This window comes from Heterodontus francisci, chromosome 26 (assembly GCF_036365525.1).
Source record: "Heterodontus francisci isolate sHetFra1 chromosome 26, sHetFra1.hap1, whole genome shotgun sequence".
NCBI lineage: Eukaryota > Metazoa > Chordata > Chondrichthyes > Heterodontiformes > Heterodontidae > Heterodontus > Heterodontus francisci.
The window spans coordinates 129,303-155,935 of NC_090396.1; positions in this window are offsets into that span (position 1 = coordinate 129,303).

Consider the following 26,633-nt stretch of genomic DNA (forward strand, 5'->3'; position numbering starts at 1 on the left):
ACACTGAAACAACTTCCGCACACACTGAAACCCCTTCCGCAAAGACTGAAACACCTTCCCAACATACTGAAACCCCTTCAACACACACTGAAACCCCTTCCTCACACACTGAAACCCCTTCCGCACACACTGAAGCACCTTCCCCACACACTGAAACCACTTCCCCACACACTGAAACCCCTTCCGCACACAGAGAAACACTTCCCAACACACTGAAACCCCTTCCGCACACACTGAAACACTTCCCCACACACTGAAACTCCTTCCCCACACACTGAAACAGATCCCCACACACTGAAACCCATTCCCCACACACTGAAACACATCCCCACACACTGAAACATCTTCCCCACAAACTGAAACCCCTTCTGCATACCGTGATACCCTTCCCCACACACTGAAACCCCTTCCCCACACACTGAAACACATCCCCACACACAGAAACGCCTTCCCCACACACTGAATCCCCTTCCGCACATACTGAAACACCTTCCCCACACACTGAAACCCCTTCCTCACACACTGAAACCCCTTCTGCAAACACTGAAACCCCTACCGTACACACTGAAACACCTTCCCCACACACTGAAACCCCTTCCCCACACACTGACACCCCTTCCCCACAAACAGAAACCACTTCGGCACACAGTGAAACCCTTCCCCACACACTGAAACCCATTCCCCACACACTGAAACCCCTTCCGCAAACACTGAAAAACATCGCCACACACTGAAACCCATTCCCCCCACACTGAGAGCACTTCCCCCCACACTGAAACCCATCCCCACACTCTGAAACCCCTTCCCCACACACTGAAACACCTTCCCCACACACTGAAACACCTTCCCCGCACACTGATACTCCTTCCCCGCACCCTGAAACCCCTTCCCACTCACTGAAACCCATCCCCACACACTGAAACCCATCCCCACACACTGAAAGCCCGTCCCCACACACTGAAATACCTTCCCCACACCCAGAAACACATCCCCACATACTGAAACACCATCCCCACACACTGAAACCCCTTACGCAGACACAGAAACCCATCCCCACAATCTGCAACCCATCCCCACACACTGAAACACCTTCCCCAAACACTGAAACCGTTCCCCACACACTGAAACACATCCCCACACACTGAAACCCATCCCCACACACTGAAACACATTCCCCACACACAGAAACCCTTCCCCACACACTGAAACATATCCCCACACACTGAAACCCCTTCCTCACACACTGAACCACCTTCCCCACACTCAGCAACACCTTGCCCACACACTGAAATATCTTACCCACACACTGAAACACATTCCCCACAGACTGAAACCCCTTCCCCACTAACTGAAACACCTTCCCCACACACTGAAACAACTTCCCCAGACACTGAAACCCATTCTGCACACACTGAAACCCCGTCCCCACACACTGTAACCCTTCCCCACACATTGAAACAATTCCCCACACACTGAAACCCCTTCCCCACAAACTGAAACCCCTTCCCCAAACACTGAAACCCCTTCCACACACACTGAAACCTCTTCCCCACAAACTGAAAACCTTCCCCACACTCTGAAACCCATCCCCACACTCTGAAACCCCTTCCCCACACACTAAAACACCTTCCCCACACACTGAAACACCTTCCGCACACACTGAAACTCCTTCCCCACACACTGAAACTACTTCCCACTCACTGAAACCCCTTCTCCACACCCTGAAACACATCCCCACTCACTGAAACACCTTCCCCACCCACTGAAACCCATTCCGCACACACTGAAACCCATCCCCAGACACTGAAACCCATCCCCACACACTGAAACGCCTTCCCCACACACTGAAACTTTTCCCCACACATTGAAACACATCCCCACACACTGAAACCCATCCGCATACACTGAAACCCCTTCTGCACGCACTGAAACCCTTCCCCGAATACTGAATCCCCTTCCCCACACACTGAAATACCTTCCCCACACACTGTAACCCTTCCCCACACTCTGAAACTCCTTCCCCACACACTGAAACCCCTTCCGCACACACTGAAACACCTTCCCCACAAACTGAAACCCCTTCCCCACACACTGAAACACATTCCCCACACACTGAAAGCCCTTCCGCACACTCTGAAACCCATCCCCACACACTGAAACCCCATCGCACACACAGAAACACATCCCCACACACTGAAACACCTTCCCCACACCCTGAAACCGCTTCCGCACGCACTGAAACCCATCCCTACACAATGAAACCCATCCCCACACACTGAAACACCTTCCCCACACACTGAAACACCTTCCCCATACACTGAAACCCCTTCCCCTCACACTGAAACACCTTCCCCACACACTGAAACAACTTCCCCACACACTGAAACCCCGTCCCCACACACTGTAACCCTTCCCCACACACTGAAACAGTTCCCCACACACTGAAACCCCTTCCCAAACACACTGAAAAACAGTCCCCACACACAGAAACTCCTTCCACACACTCTGAAACACCTCCCCCCAAACATTGAAATACCTTCCCCACACAGTGAAACACCTTCCCAACACACTGAAAGCCCTTCCCCACACACTGAAACACCTTCCCAACACACTGAAACCCCTTCCCCACACACTGTAACCCTTCCCCACACACTGAAACACTTCCCCACACACTGAAACCCCTTCCCCACAAACTGAAACCCCTTCCCCACACACAGAAACCTCGTCCGCTCACACTGAAACACTTCCCCACATACTGAAACCCCTTCCCCACAAACTGAAAACCTTCCCCACACTCTGAAACCCTTCCCCACACACTGAAACCCCATCCGCACACCGTTAAAAATTTCCCCACACTCAAAAACACCTTCCCCACACACTGAAACCCCTTCCCTACACACTGAATCCCCTTCCGCACAAAATGAAACACCTTCCCCACAAAATGAAACACCTTCCCCACACACTGAATCCTCTTCCCCACAAACTGAAACCTCTTCCGCAAACACTGAAACACCTTCCCAACACACTGAAACCCCTTCAACACACACTAAAACCCCTTCCTCACACACTGAAACCACTTCCCCACACACTGAAACCCCTTCCGCACACAGTGAAACACTTCCCCACAAACTGAAACCCCTTCCCCACACGCTGAAACACATCCCAACAAACGGAAAACACTTCCCCACACACTGAAACATATCCCCACACACTGAAACACCTTCCCCACACACTGAAACCCCTTTTCCACACACTGAAACACATCCCCACACACTGAAACACATTCCCCACACACTGAAACACCTTCCGCAAGCACTGAAACCCATCCCCACACAATGAAACCCATCCCCACACACAGAAACACCTTCCCCACTCGCTGAAACACATTCCCCACACACTGAAACACATCCCGACTCACTGAAACACATCCCCACACACTGAAACACCTTCCCCACACACTGAAACCCCTTCCCCACACACTGAAACTCCTTCCCCACACACTGGATCACCTTCCCCACGCACTGGAATACCTTCCCCACACACTGAAACACCTTCCCCACACACTGAAACCCCTTCCCCACACACTGAAACACCTTCCCCACACACTGAAACAACTTCCCCACACACTGAAAACATTCCCCACACACTGTAACCCTTCCCCACACACTGAAACACTTCCCCACACACTGTAACCCCTTCCCCACAAACTGAAACCCCTTCCCCACACACTGAAACCCCTTCCACACACTCTGAAAAACGTTCCCCACACACTGAAACACCTTCCACAGACTCTGAAACACCTTTCCCACACATTGAAAAACCTTCCCCACACACTGAAACACCTTCCCAACACACTGAAACCCGTTCCCCACACACTGAAACACCTTCCCCACACACTGAAGCAACTTCCCCACACACTGAAACCCCTTCCCCACACTCTGAAACCACTTCCCCACACTCTGAAACCCCTTCCCCACACACTGAAACCCCATCCGCATACACTGAAACACCTTCCCCACAAACTGAAACCCCTTCCCTACACACTGAAACACCTTCCCCACACACTGAAAGCCCTTCCGCACACACTGAAACCCATCCCCACACACTGAAATCCCATCCGCACACACAGAAACCCCTTCCCCACACACTGAAAACGTTCCCCACAAATTGAAACACATCCCCACACACTGAAACCCATCCCCATACACTGAAACACCTTCCCCACATACTGAAACCCCTTCCCCACACCCTGAAACCCCTTCCCACTCACTGAAACCCATCCCCACACATTGAAACCCATCCCAACACACTGAAACCCCTTCCCCACACACTGAAACACCTTCCCTACACCATGAAACACATCCCCACATACTGAAACACCTTCCCCACACACTGAAACCCCTTACGCACACACTGAAACCCATCCCCACAATCTTAAACCCATCCCCACACACTGAAACACCTTCCCCAAACACTGAAACCGTGCCCCACACACTGAAACACATCCCCACACACAGGAACCCTTCCCCACCCACTGAAACACATCCCCACACACTGAAACCCCTTCCTCACACACTGAACCACCTTCCCCACACTCAGCAACACCTTCCCCACACACTGAAATATCTTACCCACACACTGAAACACCTTCCCCACAGACTGAAACCCCTTCCCCACAAACTGAAACACCTTCCCCACACACTGAAACAACTTCCCCACACACTGAAACCCATTCCGCACACACTGAAACCCCGTCCCCACACACTGTAACCCTTCCCCACACACTGAAACAATTCCCCACACACTGAAACCCCTTCCCCACAAACTGAAACTCCTTCCCCACACACTGAAACCCCTTCCACACACACTGAAACCTCTTCCCCACAAACTGAAAACCTTCCCCGCACACTGAAACCCCTCCCCACACACTGAAACCCCTTCCCCACACACTGAAACACCTTCCCCACACTCTGAAACCCATCCCCACACTCTGAAACCCCTTCCCCACTCACTAAAACACCTTCCCCACACACAGAAACACCTTCCCCACACACTGAAACTCCTTCCCCACACACTGAAACTACTTCCCACTCACTGAAACCCATCCCCACACACTGAAACCCATCCCCACACACTGAAACCCCTTCCCCACACACTGAAACCCCTTCTCCACACCCTGAAACACATTCCCACTCACTGAAACACCTTCCCCACCCACTGAAACCCCTTCCGCAAAGACTGAATCCCATCCCCACACACTGAAACGCATCCCCACACACTGAAACTCCTTCCCCACACACTGAAACCGTTCCCCACACATTGAAACACATCCCCACACACTGAAACCCATCCCCATACACTGAAACACCTTCCCCACATACTGAAACCCCTTCCCCACACACTGAAACACATCCCCACACACTGAAACACATCCCCACACACTGAATCACCTTACCCTCACACTGAAACACTTCCCCACACACTGTAACCCCTTCCCTACAAACGGAAACCCCTTCCCCACACACTGAAACCCCTTCCGCACACACTGAAACCCTTCCCCGCATACTGAATCCCCTTCCCCACACACTGAAATACCTTCCCCACACACTGTAACCCTTCCCCACACTCTGAAACCCCTTCCCCACACACTGAAACCCCTTCCGCACAAACTGAAACACCTTCCCCACAAACTGAAACCCCTTCCCCACACACTGAAACACCTTCCCCACACAGTGAAAGCCCTTCCGCAAACTCTGAAACCCATCCCCACACACTGAAAGCCCATCGCCACACACAGAAACACATCCCCACACACTGAACCACCTTCCCCACACCCTGAAACCGCTTCCGCACGCACTGAAACCCATCACCACACAATGAAACCCATCCCCACACACTGAAACACCTTCCCCAACAACTGAAACACCTTCCCCACACACTGAACCTCCTTCCCCACACACTGAATCACCTTCCCCATTCACTGGAATACCTTCCCCACACACTGAAACACCTTCCCCACACACTGAAACCCCTTCCCCTCACACTGAATCCCCTTCCCCACAAACTGAAACCCCTTCCGCAAACACTGAAACACCTTCCCAACACACTGAAACCCCTTCAACACACACTGAAACCCCTTCCTCACACACTGAAACCCCTTCAGACCACACTGAAGCTCCTTCCCCACACACTGAAACCACTTCCCCACACACTGAAACCCCTTCCGCACATAGTGAAACACTTTCCCACACACTGAAACCCCTTCCCCACACGCTGAAACACATCCCCACAAACTGAGAACCCTTCCCCACACACTGAAACACATCCCCACACACTGAAGCACCTTCCCCACACACTGAAACCCCTTCGCCATACACTGAAACACATCCCCACACACTGAAACACATTCCCCACACACTGAAACACCTTCCGCAAGCACTGAAACCCATCCCCACACAATGAAACCCATCCCCACACACTGAAACACCTTCCCCACACGCTGAAACACATTCCCCACACACTGAAACACATCCCGACTCACTGAAACACATCCCCACACACTGAAACACCTTCCCCACACACTGAAACCCCTTCCCCACACACTGAAACTCCTTCCCCACACACTGAATCACCTTCCCCACACACTGGAATACCTTCCCCACACACTGAAACACCTTCCCCACACACTGAAACCCCTTCCCCACACACTGAAACACCTTCCCCACACACTGAAACAACTTCACCACACACTGAAAACATTCCCCACACACTGTAACCCTTCCCCACACACTGAAACACTTCCCCACACACTGAAACCCCTTCCCCACAAACTGAAACCCCTTCCCCACAGAAAGAAACCCCTTCCACACACATTGAAAAACGTTCCCCACGCACTGAAACACCTTCCACAGACTCTGAAACACCTTTCCCACACATTGAAAAACCTTCCCCACACATTGAAAAACCTTCCCAACACACTGAAATCCCTTCCCCACACACTGAAACACCTTCCCCATACACTGAAGCAACTTCCCCACACACTGAAACCCCTTCCCGACACTCTGAAACCCCTTCCCCACACTCTGAAACCCCTTCCCCACACACTGAAACCCCATCCGCACACACTGAAACACCTTCCCCACAAACTGAAACCCCTTCCCTACACACTGAAACACCTTCCCCACACACTGAAAGCCATTCCACACACACTGAAACCCATCCCCACACACTGAAACCCCATCCGCACACACAGAAACCCCTTCCCCAGACGCTGAAACCGTTCCCCACACATTGAAACACATCCCCACACACTGAAACCCATCCCCATACACTGAAACACCTTCCCCACATACTGAAACCCCTTCCCCACACACTGAAACACATCCCCACACACTGAAACACCTTCCCCGCACATTGATACTCCTTCCCCACACTCTGAAACCCCTTCCCACTCACTGAAACCCATCCCCACACACTGAAACCCATCCCCACACACTGAAACCCCATCCCCACACACTGAAACACCTTCCCCACACCCTGAAACACATCCCCACATACTGAAACACCTTCCCCACACAATGAAACCCCTTACGCACACACTGAAACCCATCCCCACAATCCTAAACCCATCCCCACACACTGAAACACCTTCCCCAAACACTGAAACCGTTCCCCACACACTGAAACACATCCCCACACACAGAAACGCCTTCCCAAACACACTGAAAAACAGTCCCCACACACAGAAACTCCTTCCACACACTCTGAAACACCTCCCCCAAACATTGAAATACCTTCCCCACACAGTGAAACACCTTCCCAACACACTGAAAGCCCTTCCCCACACACTGAAACACCTTCCCAACACACTGAAACCCCTTCCCCACACACTGTAACCCTTCCCCACACACTGAAACACTTCCCCACACACTGAAACCCCTTCCCCACAAACTGAAACCCCTTCCCCACACACAGAAACCTCTTCCGCTCACACTGAAACACTTCCCCACACACTGAAACACCTTCCACACACTCTGAAACACCTTCCCCACACATTGAAATACCTTCCCCACACACTGGAACACCTTCCCAACACTCTGAAACCCCTTCCCCACACACTGAAACACCCTCTCCACACACTGAAACAACTAAACCAAACACTGTAACCCCTTCCCCACACACTGAAACACTTCCCCACACACTGAAACCCCTTCCCCACAAACTGAAACCCCTTCCCCACACATTGAAACCCCTTCCCCATACACAGAAACCCTTCCCCACATATTGAAAACCCTTCCATACACACTGAAACCCCTTCCCCACAAACTGAAAACCTTCCCCACACACTGAAACCCTTCCCCACACACTGAAACCCCATCCGCACACCGTTAAACAATTCCCCACACACTGAAACCCCTTCCCCACACACTGAAACCCCTTCCCTACACACTGAATCCCCTCCCGCACACAATGAAACACCTTCCCCACACACTGAATCCCTTTCCCCACAAACTGAAACCACTTCTGCACACAATGAAACACCTTCCCCAAACACTGAAACCCCTTCCCCACACACTGAAACAACTTCCGCACACACTGAAACCCCTTCCGCAAACACTGAAACACCTTCCCAACATACTGAAACCCCTTCAACACACACTGAAACCCCTTCCTCACACACTGAAACTGCTTCCGCACACACTGAAGCACCTTCCCCACACACTGAAACCACTTCCCCACACACTGAAACCTGTTCCGCACACAGTGAAACACTTCCCCACACACTGAAACCCCTTCCCCACACACTGAAACACGTCCCCACACACTGAAACTCCTTCCCCACACACTGAAACAGATCCCCACACACTGAAACCCATTCCCCACACACTGAAACACATCCCCACACACTGAAACATCTTCCCCACAAACTGAAACCCCTTCTGCATACCGTGATACCCTTCCCCACACACTGAAACCCCTTCCCCACACACTGAAACACATCCCCACACACAGAAACGCCTTCCCCACACACTGAAACCCCTTCCGCACATACTGAAACACCTTCCCCACACACTGAAACCCCTTCCCCACACACTGAAACCCCTTCTGCACACACTGAAACCCCTACCGTACACACTGAAACCCCTTCCCCACACACTGAAACCCCTTCCCCACACACTGACACTCCTTCCCCACTAACAGAAACCCCTTCCGCACACACTGAAACGCCTTCCCAACAAACTGAAACACCTTCCCCACACACTGAAACCCCTTCCACACAAACAGAAACCACTTCGGCACACAGTGAAACCCTTCCCCACACACTGAAACCCATTCCCCACACACTGAAACCCCTTCCGCAAACACTGAAAAACATCGCCACACAGTGAAACCCATTCCCCCCACACTGAGAGCACTTCTGTCCACACTGAAACACTTCCCCACACTCTGAAACCCCTTCCCCGCACGCTGAAACCCCTTCCCCACACACTGAAACCCATCCCCACACTCTGAAACCCCTTCCCCACACTCTGAAACACCTTCCCCACACACTGAAACACCTTCCCCGCACACTGATACTCCTTCCCCACACCCTGAAACCCCTTCCCACTCACTGAAACCCATCCCCACACACTGAAACCCATCCCCACACACTGAAACCCCGTCCCCACACACTGAAACACCTTCCACACACCCTGAAACACATCCCCACATACTGAAACACCTTCCCCACACACTGAAACCCCTTACGCACACACTGAAACCCATCCCCACAATCTTAAACCCATCCCCACACACTGAAACACCTTCCCCAAACACTGAAACCGTTGCCCACACACTGAAACACATCCCCACACACTGAAACCCATCCCCAGACACTGAAACACATTCCCCACACACAGAAACCCTTCCCCACACACTGAAACATATCCCCACACACTGAAACCCCTTCCTCACACACTGAACCACCTTCCCCACACTCAGCAACACCTTCCCCACACACTGAAATATCTTACCCACACACTGAAACACATTCCCCACAGACTGAAACCCCATCCCCACACTCTGAAACCCCTTCCCCACACACTGAAACACCTTCCCCACACACTGAAACACCTTCCCCGCACACTGATACTCCTTCCCCACACCCTGAAACCCCTTCCCACTCACTGAAACCCATCCCCACACACTGAAACCCATCCCCACACACTGAAACCCCGTCCCCACACACTGAAACACCTTCCCCACACCCTGAAACACATCCCCAAATACTGAAACACCTTCCCCACACACTGAAACCCCTTACGCACACACTGAAACCCATCCCCACAATCTTAAACCCATCCCCACACACTGAAACACCTTCCCCAAACACTGAAACCGTTCCCCACACACTGAAACACATCCCCACACACTGAAACCCATCCCCAGACACTGAAACACATTCCCCACACACAGAAACCCTTCCCCACACACTGAAACATATCCCCACACACTGAAACCCCTTCCTCACACACTGAACCACCTTCCCCACACTCAGCAACACCTTCCCCACACACTGAAATATCTTACCCACACACTGAAACACCTTCCCCACAGACTGAAACCCCTTCCCCACAAACTGAAACACCTTCCCCACACACTGAAACAACTTCCCCAGACACTGAAACCCATTCCGCACACACTGAAACCCCGTCCCCACACACTGTAAACCTTCCCCACACATTGAAACAATTCCCCACACACTGAAACCCCTTCCCCAAAAACTGATACCCCTTCCCCACACACTGAAACCCTTCCCCACACACTGAAACCCCTTCCCCACACACTGAAACACCTTCCCCACACTCTGAAACCCATCCCCACACTCTGAAACCCCTTCCCCACACACTAAAACACCTTCCCCACACACTGAAACTCCTTCCCCACACACTGAAACTACTTCCCACTCACTGAAACCCCTTCTCCACACCCTGAAACACATCCCCACTCACTGAAACACCTTCCCCACCCACTGAAACCCATTCCGCACACACTGAAACCCATCCCCACACACTGAAACCCATCCCCACACACTGAAACTCCTTCCCCACACACTGAAACTTTTCCCCACACATTGAAACACATCCCCACACACTGAAACCCATCCCCATACACTGAAACACCTTCCCCACATACTGAAACCCCTTCCCCACACACTGAAACACATCCCCACACAATGAAACACTTCCCCACACACTGTAACCCCTTCCCTACAAACGGAAACCCCTTCCCCACACACTGAAACACATCCCCACACACTGAAACACTTCCCCACACACTGAAACCCCTTCCGCACGCACTGAAACCCTTCCCCGCATACTGAATCCCCTTCCCCACACACTGAAATACCTACCCCACACACTGTAACCCTTCCCCACACTCTGAAACCCCTTCCCCACACACTGAAACCCCTTCCACACACACTGAAACACCTTCCCCACAAACTGAAACCCCTTCCCCACACACTGAAACACATTCCCCACACACTGAAAGCCCTTCCGCACACTCTGAAACCCATCCCCACACACTGAAACCCCATTGCAACACACAGAAACACATCCCCACACACTGAAACACCTTCCCCAAACCCTGAAACCGCTTCCGCACGCACTGAAACCCATTCCCACACAATGAAACCCATCCCCACACACTGAAACACCTTCCCCACACACTGAAACACCTTCCCCACACACTGAAACTCCTTCCCCACACACTGAATCACCTTCCCCACCCACTGGAATACCTTCCCCACACACTGAAACACCTTCCCCACACACTGAAACCCCTTTCCCTCACACTGAAACACCTTCCCCACACACTGAAACAACTTCCCCACACACTGAAACCCCGTCCCCACACACTTTAACCCTTCCCCACACACTGAAACACTTCCCCACACACTGAAACCCCTTCCCAAACACACTGAAAAACAGTCCCCACACACAGAAACTCCTTCCACACACTCTGAAACACCTCCCCTCAAATATTGAAATACCTTCCCCACACAGTGAAACACCTTCCCAACACACTGAAAGCCCTTCCCCACACACTGAAACACCTTCCCAACACACTGAAACACTTCCCCACACACTGAAACACTTCCCCACACACTGAAACCCCTTCCCCACAAACTGAAACCCCTTCCCCACACACTGAAACCTCGTCCACTCACACTGAAACACTTCCCCACATACTGAAACCCCTTCCCCACAAACTGAAAACCTTCCCCACACTCTGAAACCCTTCCCCACACACTGAAACCCCATCCGCACACCGTTAAAAAATTCCCCACACTCAAAAGCACCTTCCCCACACACTGAAACCCCTCCCCAAAACACTGAATCCCCTTCCGCACAAAATGAAACACCTTCCCCACAAAATGAAACACCTTCCCCGCACACTGAATCCTCTTCCCCACAAACTGAAACCCCTTCCGCAAACACTGAAACACCTTCCCAACACACTGAAACCCCTTCAACACACACTGAAACCCCTTCCTCACACACTGAAACCCCTTCAGACCACTCTGAAGCTCCTTCCCCACACACTGAAACCACTTCCCCACACACTGAAACCCCTTCCGCAAACAGTGAAACACTTCCCCACACACTGAAACCCCTTCCCCATACGCTGAAACACATCCCCACAAACTGAAAACCCTTCTCCACACACTGAAACACATCCCCACACACTGAAATACCTTCCCCACACACTGAAACCCCTTCGCCACACACTGAAACACATCCCCACACACTGAAACACATTCCCCACACACTGAAACACCTTCCGCAAGCACTGAAACCCATCCCCACACAATGAAACCCATCCCCACACACTGAAACACCTTCCCCACACGCTGAAACACATTCCCCACACACTGAAACACATCCCGACTCACTGAAACACATCCCCACACACTGAAACACCTTCCCCACACACTGAAACCCCTTCCCCACACACTGAAACTCCTTCCCCACACACTGAATCACCTTCAACACACACTGGAATACCTTCCCCACACACTGAAACACCTTCCCCACACACTGAAACCCCTTCCCCACACACTGAAACACCTTCCCCACACACTGAAACAACTTCCCCACACACTGAAAACATTCCCCACACACTGTAACCCTTCCCCACACACTGTAACCCTTCCCCACACACTGAAACACTTCCCCACACACTGAAACCCCTTCCCCACAAACTGAAACCCCTTCCCCACACACTGAAACCCCTTCCACACACACTGAAAAACGTTCCCCACACACTGAAACACCTTCCACAGACTCTGAAACAACTTTCCCACACATTGAAAAACCTTCCCCACACACTGAAACACCTTCCCAACACACTGAAATCCCTTCCCCACACACTGAAACACCTTCCCCACACACTGAAGCAACTTCCCCACACACTGAAACCCCTTCCCCACACTCTGAAACCCCTTCCCCACACTCTGAAACCCCTTCCCCACACACTGAAACCCCATCTTCGCACACTGAAACACCTTCCCCACAAACTGAAACCCCTTCCCGACACACTGAAACACCATCCCCACACACTGAAAGCCCTTCCGCACACACTGAAACCCATCCCCACACACTGAAACCCCATCCGCACACACAGAAACCCCTTCCCCAGACGCTGAAACCGTTCCCCACACATTGAAACACATCCCCACACACTGAAACCCATCCCCATACACTGAAACACCTTCCCCACATACTGAAACCCCTTCCCCACACCTAGAAACCACTTCCCACTCACTGAAACCCATCCCCACACATTGAAACCCATCCCCACACACTGAAACCCCTTCCCCACACACTGAAACACCTTCCCCACACCCTGAAACACATCCCCACATACTGAAACACCTTCCCCACACACTGAAACCCCTTACGCACACACTGAAACCCATCCCCACAATCTTAAACCCATCCCCACACACTGAAACACCTTCCCCAAACACTGAAACCGTGCCCCACACACTGAAACACATCCCCACACACAGAAACCCTTCCCCACACACTGAAACCCCTTCCACACACACTGAAACACCTTCCCCACAAACTGAAACCCCTTCCCCACACACTGAAACACATTCCCCACACACTGAAAGCCCTTCCGCACACTCTGAAACCCATCCCCACACACTGAAACCCCATTGCAACACACAGAAACACATCCCCACACACTGAAACACCTTCCCCAAACCCTGAAACCGCTTCCGCACGCACTGAAACCCATTCCCACACAATGAAACCCATCCCCACACACTGAAACACCTTCCCCACACACTGAAACACCTTCCCCACACACTGAAACTCCTTCCCCACACACTGAATCACCTTCCCCACCCACTGGAATACCTTCCCCACACACTGAAACACCTTCCCCACACACTGAAACCCCTTTCCCTCACACTGAAACACCTTCCCCACACACTGAAACAACTTCCCCACACACTGAAACCCCGTCCCCACACACTTTAACCCTTCCCCACACACTGAAACACTTCCCCACACACTGAAACCCCTTCCCAAACACACTGAAAAACAGTCCCCACACACAGAAACTCCTTCCACACACTCTGAAACACCTCCCCTCAAATATTGAAATACCTTCCCCACACAGTGAAACACCTTCCCAACACACTGAAAGCCCTTCCCCACACACTGAAACACCTTCCCAACACACTGAAACACTTCCCCACACACTGAAACACTTCCCCACACACTGAAACCCCTTCCCCACAAACTGAAACCCCTTCCCCACACACTGAAACCTCGTCCACTCACACTGAAACACTTCCCCACATACTGAAACCCCTTCCCCACAAACTGAAAACCTTCCCCACACTCTGAAACCCTTCCCCACACACTGAAACCCCATCCGCACACCGTTAAAAAATTCCCCACACTCAAAAGCACCTTCCCCACACACTGAAACCCCTCCCCAAAACACTGAATCCCCTTCCGCACAAAATGAAACACCTTCCCCACAAAATGAAACACCTTCCCCGCACACTGAATCCTCTTCCCCACAAACTGAAACCCCTTCCGCAAACACTGAAACACCTTCCCAACACACTGAAACCCCTTCAACACACACTGAAACCCCTTCCTCACACACTGAAACCCCTTCAGACCACTCTGAAGCTCCTTCCCCACACACTGAAACCACTTCCCCACACACTGAAACCCCTTCCGCAAACAGTGAAACACTTCCCCACACACTGAAACCCCTTCCCCATACGCTGAAACACATCCCCACAAACTGAAAACCCTTCTCCACACACTGAAACACATCCCCACACACTGAAATACCTTCCCCACACACTGAAACCCCTTCGCCACACACTGAAACACATCCCCACACACTGAAACACATTCCCCACACACTGAAACACCTTCCGCAAGCACTGAAACCCATCCCCACACAATGAAACCCATCCCCACACACTGAAACACCTTCCCCACACGCTGAAACACATTCCCCACACACTGAAACACATCCCGACTCACTGAAACACATCCCCACACACTGAAACACCTTCCCCACACACTGAAACCCCTTCCCCACACACTGAAACTCCTTCCCCACACACTGAATCACCTTCAACACACACTGGAATACCTTCCCCACACACTGAAACACCTTCCCCACACACTGAAACCCCTTCCCCACACACTGAAACACCTTCCCCACACACTGAAACAACTTCCCCACACACTGAAAACATTCCCCACACACTGTAACCCTTCCCCACACACTGAAACACTTCCCCACACACTGAAACCCCTTCCCCACAAACTGAAACCCCTTCCCCACACACTGAAACCCCTTCCACACACACTGAAAAACGTTCCCCACACACTGAAACACCTTCCACAGACTCTGAAACAACTTTCCCACACATTGAAAAACCTTCCCCACACACTGAAACACCTTCCCAACACACTGAAATCCCTTCCCCACACACTGAAACACCTTCCCCACACACTGAAGCAACTTCCCCACACACTGAAACCCCTTCCCCACACTCTGAAACCCCTTCCCCACACTCTGAAACCCCTTCCCCACACACTGAAACCCCATCTTCGCACACTGAAACACCTTCCCCACAAACTGAAACCCCTTCCCGACACACTGAAACACCATCCCCACACACTGAAAGCCCTTCCGCACACACTGAAACCCATCCCCACACACTGAAACCCCATCCGCACACACAGAAACCCCTTCCCCAGACGCTGAAACCGTTCCCCACACATTGAAACACATCCCCACACACTGAAACCCATCCCCATACACTGAAACACCTTCCCCACATACTGAAACCCCTTCCCCACACCTAGAAACCACTTCCCACTCACTGAAACCCATCCCCACACATTGAAACCCATCCCCACACACTGAAACCCCTTCCCCACACACTGAAACACCTTCCCCACACCCTGAAACACATCCCCACATACTGAAACACCTTCCCCACACACTGAAACCCCTTACGCACACACTGAAACCCATCCCCACAATCTTAAACCCATCCCCACACACTGAAACACCTTCCCCAAACACTGAAACCGTGCCCCACACACTGAAACACATCCCCACACACAGAAACCCTTCCCCACACACTGAAACACATCGCCACACACTGAAACCCCTTCCTCACACACTGAACCACCTTCCCCACACTCAGCAACACCTTCCCCACACACTGAAATATCTTACCCACACACTGAAACACCTTCCCCACAGACTGAAACCCCTTCCCCACAAACTGAAAAAACTTCCGCACACACTGAAACCCATTCTGCACACACTGAAACCCAGTCCCCACACACTGTAACCCTTCCCCACACACTGAAACACTTCCCCACACACTGAAACCCCTTCTCCACAAATTGAAACCCCTTCCCCACACACTGAAACCCCTTCCACACACACTGAAACCTCTTCCCCACAAACTGAAAACCTTCCCCGCACACTGACACCCTTCCCCACACACTGAAACCCCTTCCCCACACACTGAAACACCTTCCCCACACTCTGAAACCCATCCCCACACTCTGAAACCCCTTCCCCACACACTAAAACACCTTCCCCACACACTGAAACACCTTCCCCACACACTGAAACTCCTTCCCCACACACTGAAACTACTTCCCACTCACTGAAACCCATCCCCACACACAGAAACACATCCCCACACACTGAAACACCTTCCCCACACCCTGAAACCGCTTCCACACGCACTGAAACCCATCCCCACACAATGAAACCCATCCCCACACACTGAAACACCTTCCCCAACAACTGAAACACCTTCCCCACACACTGAAACTCCTTCCCCACACACTGAATCACCTTCCCCACCCACTGGAATACCTTCCCCACACACTGAAACACCTTCCCCACACACTGAAACCCCTTCCCCTCACACTGAAACACCTTCCCCACACACTGAAACAACTTCCCCACACACTGAAACCCCGTCCCCACACACTGTAACCCTTCCCCACACACTGAAACACTCCCCCACACACTGAAACCCCTTCCCAAACACTCTGAAAAACAGTCCCCACACACAGAAACTCCTTCCACACACTCTGAAACACCTCCCCCGAATCATTGAAATACCTTCCCCACACAGTGAAACAGTGGCACAGTGGCGCAGTGGTTAGCACCGCAGCCTCACAGCTCCAGGGACCCGGGTTCGATTCTGGGTACTGCCTGTGTGGAGTTTGCAAGTTCTCCCTGTGTCTGCGTGGGTTTTCTCCAGGTGCTCCGGTTTCCTTCCACAAGCCAAAAGACTTGCAGGTTGATATGTAAATTGGCCATTATAAATTGTCACTAGTATAGGTAGGTGGTAGGGAAATATAGGGACAGGTGGGGATGTTTGGTAGGAATATGAATATGGGATTAGTGTAGGATTAGTATAAATGGGTGGTTGATGTTCGGCACAGACTCGGTGGGCCGAAGGGCCTGTTTCAGTGCTGTATCTCTAATCTAACCTTCCCAACACACTGAAAGCCCTTCCCCACACACTGAAACACCTTCCCAACACACTGAAACCCCTTCCCCACACACTGTAACCCTTCCCCACACACTGAAACACTTCCCCACACACTGAAACCCCTTCCCCACAAACTGAAACCCCTTCCCCACACACAGAAACCTCGTCCGCTCACACTGAAACACTTCCCCACAGACTGAAACCATTTCCCCAAAAACTGAAAACCTTCCCCACACTCTGAAACCCTTTCCCACACACTGAAACCCCATCCGCACACCGTTAAACAATTCCCCACACTCAAAAACACCTTCCCCACACACTGAAACCCCTTCCGCACAAAATGAAACACCTTCCCCACAAAATGAAACACCTTCCCCACACACTGAATCCCCTTCCCCACGAACTGAAACCCCTTCCGCAAACACTGAAACACCTTCCCAACACACTGAAACCCCTTCAACACACACTGAAACCCCTTCCTCACACACTGAAACCCCTTCCTCACACACTGAAACCCCTTCAGACCACACTGAAGCTCCTTCCCCACACACTGAAACCACTTCCCCACACGCTGAAACACATCCCCACAAACTGAAAACCCTTCCCCACACACTGAAACCCCTTCCCAACACACTGAAACACCTTCCCCACACACTGAAACCCCTTCGCCACACACTGAAACACATCCCCACACACTGAAACACATTCCCCAAGCACTGAAACCCATCCCCACACAATGAAACCCATCCCCACACACTGAAACACCTTCCCCACACGCTGAAACACATTCCCCACACACTGAAACACATCCCCACACACTGAAACACCTTCCCCACACACTGAAACCCCTTCCCCACACACTGAAACTCCTTCCCCACACACTGAATCACCTTCCCCACATACTGGAATACCTTCCCCACACACTGAAACACCTTCCTCACACACTGAAACCCCTTCCCCACACACTGAAACACCTTCCCCACACACTGAAACAACATCCCCACACACTGAAAACATTCCCCACACACTGTAACCCTTCCCCACACACTGAAACACTTCCCCACACACTGAAACCCCTTCCCCACAACCTGAAACCCCTTCCCCACACACTGAAACCCCTTCCACACACACTGAACCACCTTCCCCACACTCAGCAACACCTTCCCCACACACTGAAATATCTTACCCACACACTGAAACACGTTCCCCACAGACTGAAACCCCTTCCCCACAAACTGAAACACCTTCCCCACACTCTGAAAAAACTTCCGCACACACTGAAACCCATTCCGCACACACTGAAACCCCGTCCCCACACACTGTAACCCTTCCCCACACACTGAAACAATTCCCCACACACTGAAACCCCTTCTCCACAAACTGAAACCCCTTCCCCACACACTGAAACCCCTTCCACACACACTGAAACCTCTTCCCCACAAACTGAAAACCTTCCCCGCACACTGAAACCCTTCCCCACACACTGAAACCCCTTCCCCACACACTGAAACACCTTCCCCACACTCTGAAACCCCTTCCCCACACTCTGAAACCCCTTCCCCACACACTAAAACACCTTCCCCACACACTGAAACACCTTCCCCACACACTGAAACTCCTTCCCCACACACTGAAACTAATTCCCACTCACTGAAACCCATCCCCACACACAGAAACACATCCCCACACACTGAAACACCTTCCCCACACCCTGAAACCGCTTCCACACGCTCTGAAACCCATCCCCACACAATGAAACCCATCCCAACACACTGAAACACCTTCCCCAACAACTGAAACACCTTCCCCACACACTGAAACTCCTTCCCCACACACTGAATCACCTTCCCCACCCACTGGAATACCTTCCCCACACACTGAAACACCTTCCCCACACACTGAAACCCCTTCCCCTCACACTGAAACACCTTCCCCACACACTGAAACAACTTCCCCACACACTGAAACCCCGTCCCCACACACTGTAACCCTTCCCCACACACTGAAACACTTCCCCACACACTGAAACCCCTTCCCCACAAACTGAAACCCCTTCCGCAAACACTGAAACACCTTCCCAACACACTGAAACCCCTTCAACACACACTGAAACCCCTTCCTCACACACTGAAACCCCTTCAGACCACACTGAAGCTCCTTCCCCACACACTGAAACCACTTCCCCACACGCTGAAACACATCCCCACAAACTGAAAACCCTTCCCCACACACTGAAACCCCTTCCCCAGACACTGAAACACCTTCCCCACACACTGAAACCCCTTCGCCACACACTGAAACACATCCCCACACACTGAAACACATTCCCCACACACTGAAACACCTTCCGCAAGCACTGAAACCCATCCCCACACAATGAAACCCATCCCCACACACTGAAACAGCTTCCCCACACGCTGAAACACATTCCCCACACACTGAATCACATCCCGACTCACTGAAACACATCCCCACACACTGAAACACCTTCCCCACACACTGAAACCCCTTCCCCACACACTGAAACTCCTTCCCCACACACTGAATCACCTTCCCCACACACTGGAATACCTTCCCCACACACTGAAACACCTTCCCCACACACTGAAACCACTTCCCCACACACTGAAACACCTTCCCCACACACTGAAACAACTTCCCCACACACTGAAAACATTCCCCACACACTGTAACCCTTCCCCACACACTGAAACACTTCCCCACACACTGAAACCCCTTCCCCACAACCTGAAACCCCTTCCCCACACACTGAAACCCCTTCCTCACACACTGAACCACCTTCCCCACACTCAGCAACACCTTCCCCACACACTGAAATATCTTACCCACACACTGAAACACCTTCCCCACAGACTGAAACCCCTTCCCCACAAACTGAAACACCTTCCCCACACACTGAAAAAACTTCCGCACACACTGAAACCCATTCCGCACACACTGAAACCCCGTCCCCACACACTGTAACCCTTCCCCACACACTGAAACAATTCCCCACACACTGAAACCCCTTCTCCACAAACTGAAACCCCTTCCCCACACACTGAAACACCTTCCCCACACTCTGAAACCCATCCCCACACTCTGAAACCCCTTCCCCACACACTAAAACACCTTCCCCACACACTGAAACACTTTCCCACACACTGAAACTCCTTCCCCACACACTGAAACTACTTCCCACTCACTGAAACCCATCCCCACACACTGAAACACATCCCCACACACTGAAACACCTTCCCCACACCCTGAAACCGCTTCCACACGCACTGAAACCCATCCCCACACAATGAAACCCATCCCCACACACTGAAACACCTTCCCCAACAACTGAAACACCTTCCCCACACACTGAAACTCCTTCCCCACACACTGAATCACCTTCCCCACCCACTGGAATACCTTCCCCACACACTGAAACACCTTCCCCACACACTGAAACCCCTTCCCCTCACACTGAAACACCTTCCCCACACACTGAAACAACTTCCCCACACACTGAAACCCCGTCCCCACACACTGTAACCCTTCCCCACACACTGAAACACTCCCCCACACACTGAAACCCCTTCCCAAACACTCTGAAAAACAGTCCCCACACACAGAAACTCCTTCCACACACTCTGAAACACCTCCCCCGAAACATTGAAATACCTTCCCCACACAGTGAAACAGTGGCACAGTGGCGCAGTGGTTAGCACCGCAGCCTCACAGCTCCAGGGACCCGGGTTCGATTCTGGGTACTGCCTGTGTGGAGTTTGCAAGTTCTCCCTGTGTCTGCGTGGGTTTTCTCCAGGTGCTCCGGTTTCCTTCCACAAGCCAAAAGACTTGCAGGTTGATATGTAAATTGGCCATTATAAATTGTCACTAGTATAGGTAGGTGGTAGGGAAATATAGGGACAGGTGGGGATGTTTGGTAGGAATATGAATATGGGATTAGTGTAGGATTAGTATAAATGGGTGGTTGATGTTCGGCACAGACTCGGTGGGCCGAAGGGCCTGTTTCAGTGCTGTATCTCTAATCTAACCTTCCCAACACACTGAAAGCCCTTCCCCACACACTGAAACACCTTCCCAACACACTGAAACCCCTTCCCCACACACTGTAACCCTTCCCCACACACTGAAACACTTCCCCACACACTGAAACCCCTTCCCCACAAACTGAAACCCCTTCCCCACACACAGAAACCTCGTCCGCTCACACTGAAACACTTCCCCACAGACTGAAACCATTTCCCCAAAAACTGAAAACCTTCCCCACACTCTGAAACCCTTTCCCACACACTGAAACCCCATCCGCACACCGTTAAACAATTCCCCACACTCAAAAACACCTTCCCCACACACTGAAACCCCTTCCCTACACACTGAATCCCCTTCCGCACAAAATGAAACACCTTCCCCACAAAATGAAACACCTTCCCCACACACTGAATCCCCTTCCCCACAAACTGAAACCCCTTCCGCAAACACTGAAACACCTTCCCAACACACTGAAACCCCTTCAACACACACTGAAACCCCTTCCTCACACACTGAAACCCCTTCCTCACACACTGAAACCCTTTCAGACCACACTGAAGCTCCTTCCCCACACACTGAAACCACTTCCCCACACGCTGAAACACATCCCCACAAACTGAAAACCCTTCCCCACACACTGAAACCCCTTCCCAACACACTGAAACACCTTCCCCACACACTGAAACCCCTTCGCCACACACTGAAACACATCCCCACACACTGAAACACATTCCCCAAGCACTGAAACCCATCCCCACACAATGAAACCCATCCCCACACACTGAAACACCTTCCCCACACGCTGAAACACATTCCCCACACACTGAAACACATCCCCACACACTGAAACACCTTCCCCACACACTGAAACCCCTTCCCCACACACTGAAACTCCTTCCCCACACACTGAATCACCTTCCCCACATACTGGAATACCTTCCCCACACACTGAAACACCTTCCTCACACACTGAAACCCCTTCCCCACACACTGAAACACCTTCCCCACACACTGAAACAACATCCCCACACACTGAAAACATTCCCCACACACTGTAACCCTTCCCCACACACTGAAACACTTCCCCACACACTGAAACCCCTTCCCCACAACCTGAAACCCCTTCCCCACACACTGAAACCCCTTCCACACACACTGAACCACCTTCCCCACACTCAGCAACACCTTCCCCACACACTGAAATATCTTACCCACACACTGAAACACGTTCCCCACAGACTGAAACCCCTTCCCCACAAACTGAAACACCTTCCCCACACTCTGAAAAAACTTCCGCACACACTGAAACCCATTCCGCACACACTGAAACCCCGTCCCCACACACTGTAACCCTTCCCCACACACTGAAACAATTCCCCACACACTGAAACCCCTTCTCCACAAACTGAAACCCCTTCCCCACACACTGAAACCCCTTCCACACACACTGAAACCTCTTCCCCACAAACTGAAAACCTTCCCCGCACACTGAAACCCTTCCCCACACACTGAAACCCCTTCCCCACACACTGAAACACCTTCCCCACACTCTGAAACCCCTTCCCCACACTCTGAAACCCCTTCCCCACACACTAAAACACCTTCCCCACACACTGAAACACCTTCCCCACACACTGAAACTCCTTCCCCACACACTGAAACTAATTCCCACTCACTGAAACCCATCCCCACACACAGAAACACATCCCCACACACTGAAACACCTTCCCCACACCCTGAAACCGCTTCCACACGCTCTGAAACCCATCCCCACACAATGAAACCCATCCCAACACACTGAAACACCTTCCCCAACAACTGAAACACCTTCCCCACACACTGAAACTCCTTCCCCACACACTGAATCACCTTCCCCACCCACTGGAATACCTTCCCCACACACTGAAACACCTTCCCCACACACTGAAACCCCTTCCCCTCACACTGAAACACCTTCCCCACACACTGAAACAACTTCCCCACACACTGAAACCCCGTCCCCACACACTGTAACCCTTCCCCACACACTGAAACACTTCCCCACACACTGAAACCCCTTCCCCACAAACTGAAACCCCTTCCGCAAACACTGAAACACCTTCCCAACACACTGAAACCCCTTCAACACACACTGAAACCCCTTCCTCACACACTGAAACCCCTTCAGACCACACTGAAGCTCCTTCCCCACACACTGAAACCACTTCCCCACACGCTGAAACACATCCCCACAAACTGAAAACCCTTCCCCACACACTGAAACCCCTTCCCCAGACACTGAAACACCTTCCCCACACACTGAAACCCCTTCGCCACACACTGAAACACATCCCCACACACTGAAACACATTCCCCACACACTGAAACACCTTCCGCAAGCACTGAAACCCATCCCCACACAATGAAACCCATCCCCACACACTGAAACACCTTCCCCACACGCTGAAACACATTCCCCACACACTGAATCACATCCCGACTCACTGAAACACATCCCCACACACTGAAACACCTTCCCCACACACTGAAACCCCTTCCCCACACACTGAAACTCCTTCCCCAGACACTGAATCACCTTCCCCACACACTGGAATACCTTCCCCACACACTGAAACACCTTCCCCACACTCTGAAACCACTTCCCCACACACTGAAACACCTTCCCCACACACTGAAACAACTTCCCCACACACTGAAAACATTCCCCACACACTGTAACCCTTCCCCACACACTGAAACACTTCCCCACACACTGAAACCCCTTCCCCACAACCTGAAACCCCTTCCCCACACACTGAAACCCCTTCCTCACACACTGAACCACCTTCCCCACACTCAGCAACACCTTCCCCACACACTGAAATATCTACCCACACACTGAAACACCTTCCCCACAGACTGAAACCCCTTCCCCACAAACTGAAACACCTTCCCCACACACTGAAAAAACTTCCGCACACACTGAAACCCATTCCGCACACACTGAAACCCCGTCCCCACACACTGTAACCCTTCCCCACACACTGAAACAATTCCCCACACACTGAAACCCCTTCTCCACAAACTGAAACCCCTTCCCCACACACTGAAACACCTTCCCCACACTCTGAAACCCATCCCCACACTCTGAAACCCCTTCCCCACACACTAAAACACCTTCCCCACACACTGAAACACCTTCCCCACACACTGAAACTCCTTCCCCACACACTGAAACTAATTTCCACTCACTGAAACCCATCCCCACACACAGAAACACATCCCCACACACTGAAACACCTTCCCCACACCCTGAAACCGCTTCCACACGCACTGAAACCCATCCCCACACAATGAAACCCATCCCCACACACTGAAACACCTTCCCCAACAACTGAAACACCTTCCCCACACACTGAAACTCCTTCCCCACACACTGAATCACCTTCCCCACCCTCTGGAATACCTTCCCCACACACTGAAACACCTTCCCCACACACTGAAACCCCTTCCCCTCACACTGAAACACCTTCCCCACACACTGAAACAACTTCCCCACACACTGAAACCCCGTCCCCACACACTGTAACCCTTCCCCACACACTGAAACACTTCCCCACACACTGAAACCCCTTCCCAAACACTCTGAAAAACAGTCCCCACACACTGAAACTCCTTCCACACACTCTGAAACACCTCCCCCGAAACATTGAAATACCTTCCCCACACAGTGAAACACCTTCCCAACACACTGAAAGCCCTTCCCCACACACTGAAACACCTTCCCAACACACTGAAACCCCTTCCCCACACACTGTAACCCTTCCCCACACACTGAAACACTTCCCCACACACTGAAACCCCTTCCCCACAAACTGAAACCCCTTCCCCACACACAGAAACCTCGTCCGCTCACACTGAAACACTTCCCCACATACTGAAACCCTTTCCCCACAAACTGAAAACCTTCCCCACACTCTGAATCCCTTTCCCACACACTGAAACCCCATCCGCACACCGTTAAACAATTCCCCACACTCAAAAACACCTTCCCCACACACTGAAACCCCTTCCCTACACACTGAATCCCCTTCCGCACAAAATGAAACACCTTCCCCACAAAATGAAACACCTTCCCCACACACTGAATCCCCTTCCCACAAACTGAAACCCCTTCCGCAAACACTGAAACACCTTCCCAACACACTGAAACCCCTTCAACACACACTGAAACCCCTTACTCACACACTGAAACCCCTTCAGACCACACTGAAGCTCCTTCCCCACACACAGAAACCACTTCCCCACACACTGAAACCCCTTCCGCACACAGTGAAACACTTCCCCACACACTGAAAGCCCTACCGCACACAGTGAAACACATCCCCACAAAATGAAACACCTTCCCCACACACTGAAACACCTTCCCCACACAGTGAAACCCCTTCCCCACACACTGAAACACCTTCCCCACAAAATGAAACACCTTCCCCACACACTGAATCCCCTTCCCCACAAACTGAAACCCCTTCCGCAAACA